This window comes from Astatotilapia calliptera, chromosome 7, assembly GCF_900246225.1.
Source record: "Astatotilapia calliptera chromosome 7, fAstCal1.2, whole genome shotgun sequence".
Classification (NCBI taxonomy): Eukaryota; Metazoa; Chordata; class Actinopteri; order Cichliformes; family Cichlidae; genus Astatotilapia; species Astatotilapia calliptera.
Window position 1 is genome coordinate 53190441 of NC_039308.1, and position 5273 is coordinate 53195713.

The 5273-nt window shown below is 38.4% G+C and overlaps 1 pseudogene; it reads right to left on the reverse strand.

Annotated features, from left to right (window-relative positions):
- The window catches only part of LOC113024956 (aromatase-like), a 5070-nt pseudogene extending 269 nt beyond the window's left edge, over positions 1-4801 (reverse strand).
- Positions 4802-5273: the final 472 nt, after the last annotated feature.

Here is a 5273-nt window from a genome sequence, read left to right on the forward strand (position 1 = left end):
AGAGATTTTGCCCACACAGGAACGAGGCCGCAGCCAAAGGGCTGGAAGTAACGACTGGGTACCTGCCAAAGAGAGAAAGCAAAGACTCAAATGTGTGTGTGTGTGTGTGTGTGTGTGGTGCATGTTTTTTTTTTTTAGTTTAACCATTAAACATTTATTGCTGAACTACACTCTGCTCACTTACCGTTTTTTCAAAGTTCGTGAGGTTGAACTCTTTAGGCTTGGGAAGAATTCGGTTTGGTGCATGAGGCCAATGTTGAGAATGATGTTGGTGCCTTTCTTGATTTTTGTACCTGCGATGTCGTTGTCCTCCAGAGCTTTCCTCATTGTGAATCGACCACAGGATGAAACCTCAAAGACTCGTTGATGAAGCTCTCCATCACTTTCAGACTTTGGTATCGATATTTTCCACGTCCTTTTTCATCTGAAAATGAAAGATGTGTTCAGAATACTTCTACTCCACCAGAGTGAAACTGTGAATATGGAATATTGGAAACCTGTAAAGCTGCACTAACTCAAGACAGTGTTCATCTCCTCCACTAGCTGCAGCTCTATGTCCGGGCTCTGTTTCAGCAGCATCAGCATGAAGTAGAGGCTGATGGAAAGTGTGTCGGGGGCTGCGATTAACATCTCTAGCACACACTGCCTGACATTATCTGCTGATAGCTCTCCGTAGTTCTGTTAAACACAACAGACGGGAATAAGAAAAGACAATTGGGGGGACGACAAAAATCCCTCCAAAGAGACCGACCTGGGCAAAGATGAGCTCTGTTGCAAGTCGAGCTCGTCGTCCAGTTTCTCGGCTTCATGAATCATCTTTTTCTTAACTTCAAGCAGGCTCTCTATCGCATCTTGCAGCTCCTGTCTGTTGGCACAAAAAGCAACACAAACATTAGGTTGAAGAAATCGCAAACCACAATACTGACTTACTGTGAGATGAGGTGTCTTACGCTGCTCTCTTATGCTTGTTGTACAGCCATCCAACCTTGAAGAATATATCTGGTTTTATTAGAACTGTCTGCCAGGTCTCAAAGTAGTTGTGAATTTTCATCAAGAATTCTTTCTCTGAATTATTAAAAAGAACAACAACAACAACAACAAAAAATCAATAGATGCAGCGCCAGAGCTCATGCGTCACAATTTCTTGCAGATAGTATGCGGTTTTAGGAATCTATGTGCAGTAAACACGCAATTGACCATTTAACGGCACTCCTAGGAACAGCCTGTTGGAGATGTCCAAAATGATGGCTCTCAGGAGACTGAGAGTATCCACATGTCCAGAGGGGTCAGTCATATCCTGTAAGTTGTCCAGGTGTTTGGCTGTGGAGCTCACACCGATTCCTACGGTCCTCTGCAGGCTGGGTCCAGTCAGAGCTGCACAGTAACATTCAGTAGCTCCACAGTTCAAGAAAGCAATAGTCTAACCACAGTATGTGCTGTCAGTGTGTGGTAATCGCTCACCTTTAGAAAAATATGTTCTCACTTTTTTCCAAAGCAGGACATCACTGTTGAAAATGATACCATTTCCGTACATGCCGATGCACTCGAGTCCTTTTTTGTTCCCAAATCTGGAGGTGTAGTGGGCACTCCTCAAAACGTGGTACACTTCAGAGGACCTGCAGAAGAAACCAGGCTTTACCTTTATCTGAAAATTTACTGTAAAACAAGTTCGGTTTACTCTAAAAAACAAAAACAAAAAAAACAACCCACTTGCCTGCTCAAAATCAGGGTCTCCTCTCCGTTTATCCACACCCGCACAATGCTCCCATATTTGTTGTTGTAGTAGTTACACGCTGTTCCAATCCCAGACCAGATGAACCTGCTGTAGGAGAGAATGGGACCGAGTCCTGCTAAGAAGGAAGGGCCTGACAGAGAGAAATAGGTTATGATAGTAGACTCCCACTTCTACTGCAAATTAGCAAGAACCTTGTCTGTTGAGTTTAATTTGAGAAAGATAGTGTATTTTTTTGGGATAGCTGCCAGGCTCTGATCTTAGTATATAGGAGAGTGGCAAGTAAGGACGGCACTCTTTGTTCTGTGTGTAACTGTTATTTGACTTCTGCATGAACCATTTTCATCAGTATACAGGAATTTGCACCTGGAGCTGCAAAACAGAGACTGTTTGTGATCGTTTTAATAGACAAGGAACACGTTCTGTGATGGTTGAGTAAACCTTGTTTTGTCATTGATGCAGACCTTCTGTGTATATGAGGGTTTCCCTTTCTTTGTCATTAGATGCTTGCTGACTTTACTCTGTATCTGATTCCTTCGCAGTGGATGGCTAAATGATATAAAAAGACACTTTGGAGCCTTTAATTAATATGGTATATAAATACTTATAGTATATAGTATATATAACTCTATGTGTATGTATATATATATATATACATACATATATATATATATATATATATATATATATATATATACATAGAGTTATTTAGGATGAATAATAGGATTTGATAAATAAGGTAAAGATTTTTTAATTGCAATTTGAAGTGTATTTAGAGTGTAATTACTGTAATTACCGTACTAACTATAAGTATTTATAGTTAGTACATTTATATATTTATAGTTACATATTTATAGTTAGTATTTATAGCTGCTGTATCATCCATGTGCTCTCTGGCAAACTTCAGACGGGCCTGGACATGCACTGGCTTCAGCAGCGGAACACGTCTGGCACTGCGGGATTTGATTCCCTGCCGTTGTAGTGTGTTACTGATGGTGAGCTTTGTTACTTTGGTCCCAGCTCTCTGCAGGTCATTCACCAGGTCCCCCCGTGTGGTTCTGGGATCTTTGCTCACCGTTCTCATGATCATTTTGACCCCACGGGATGAGATCTTGCGTGGAGCCCCAGATCGAGGGAGATTATCAGTGGTCTTGTATGTCTTCCATTTTCTGATGATTGCTCCCACAGTTGATTTCTTCACACCAAGCTGCTTGCCTATTGTAGATTCACTCTTCCCAGTCTGGTGCAGGTCTACAATACTTTTCCTGGTGTCCTTCGAAAGCTCTTTGGTCTTGGCCATGGCGGAGTTTGGAATCTGACTGTTTGAGGCTGTGGACAGGTGTCTTTTAAACAGATGATGAGTTCAAACAGGTGCCATTCATACAGGTAACGAGTGGGGGACAGAAAAGCTTCTTACAGAAGACGTTACAGGTCTGTGAGAGCCAGAGATTTTCCTTGTTTGAGGTGACCAAATACTTATTTTCCACCCTAATTTACGAATAAATTCTTTACAAATCCTACCATGTGAATTCATGGATTTTTTTTTCACATTCTGTCTCTCACAGTTGAAGTGTACCTCTGGTGCAAATTACTGACCTCTGTCATCAGTTTAAGTGGGGGAACTTGCACAATCGGTGGCTGACTAAATACTTTTTTGCCCCACTGTATATATATATATATATGTATAGTATACACACACACTCATATTGATATAATGTTGATATAATGGAATAATATGTTCCTTATAGAGAGATATTTAGGATGAATAATAGGATTTGATAAATAAGGTAAAGATTTTTTAATTGTAATTTGAAGTGTATTTAGAGTGTAATTACTGTAATTACTGTACTAACTATAAGTATTTATATACCATATTAATTAAAGGCTCCCTGGGGCGCACTCTGTCAGTGCGCCCCAGGGCAGCTGTGGCTACAATGTAGCTTGCCATTGCCAGTGTGTGAATGTGTGTGTGAATGGGTGAATGACTGAATGTAGTGTAAAGCGCTTTGGGGTCCTTAGGGACTGAGTAAAGCGCTATACAAATACAGGCCATTTACCATTTATTATATATATATATATATATATATATATATATATATATATATATATATATATATATATATATATATATAAATATATATATATATATATACATATATATATATTTATATATATATATATATATATATATATATATATATATATATATATATATATATATATATATAATATATATATATATTAGTGCCTACCTGGTATGTGTGACTGTTTTCTTTGTCTCCAGGTGGTGAAAAGCAACAGCAACAGCAGCAGAAGTAGCAGGACAGCAGTGACTTCTGACGCTCTATCAGCCACCATGGGGCCAGCGATGAGCTCCTCTACCGGCAGCATCCTCTGCATTTCTCTAGCACTGAGCCACATTCAAATCAAAATACACCCACATCAACCTTTATCATTAACTGTTTGTATTACTGAAGTAGTTAGCATCAAATATACAGTAATTACAGACATCATTATGATTTTTTTTCATGATGATCTCTGTTATCTTACAATTAGAGGGTCATTAGCCCTTATCTTACTTATTGTCTTTGATATTTTCTAAACTATTTATACCTTTATAGTTATTTTACAATTACAGTATTTTGTCATGTATCTTAAGTTTTTCATCACTGTGCTGCAGAAAATTGAACAACATGAATTTGCTGCTGTCAGACTGCATCAGAAGGACACTGATGAGCAGCGAAATGTGAGCTCATTATAAATAAATAGACTAAATAAGCAAGATGCCAGACGCAGAAACTGATTTAATATTAAAGTCTAATATCAAACACAGTGTCTCAATTCAAGGTCCAAATACAATATATATATATATATATATATATATATATATATATATATATATATATATATAAAATCTAAATTTAAAAAAATTAACAGTCTATGTGAGAGGTTTGCTTCATAAATCTTTGTAACAAAAAAGGTTGAATAATTCTACTTACTTCTCTTTGCTCTCCTGCTCCAGTCCAACTTAGAGTATAATTTGAAGAGGTGCAGTACTTCCTCTACTGGTTTTAAAGGTGACCAGCATCCTTTGTGCAAATAAATCCAGTGTTTCAAGTGTTTATAAATCCTTTGGCTGAGCTTTCACTTTAACAGTTGCCTGGAGACGTGGTCACTTGAGGGTTACAAGCACCATGGCAGAGGAGTGAACCTGAGACACAGCAGTGCATATCTGAACCACAAAGCAGTTTCCAGCAGAACAAAGGAGGTGCTTTTTATTCATAAGAATGGAGAACCTGCAAGGCTTTCACTGGTTGTGCTCTGCATTAGTGTTTAGATGGGCTTACTTCACATTTAGCTTTGTTGCACCCAGAGAAACCCCACTGTCCAATTCATCAACCCGGGAGGCTTTTGAAAGGGAAATTAATTAGCTGGGTCAGACTGACCTGTGTCAAAGGAGACAAGGACTTACTCAGGAGTTCAGAAAGGGAAAAGAAGAATTAAAAAATGTCATAATTATATTCTTAAAAGCTCAGTTTTA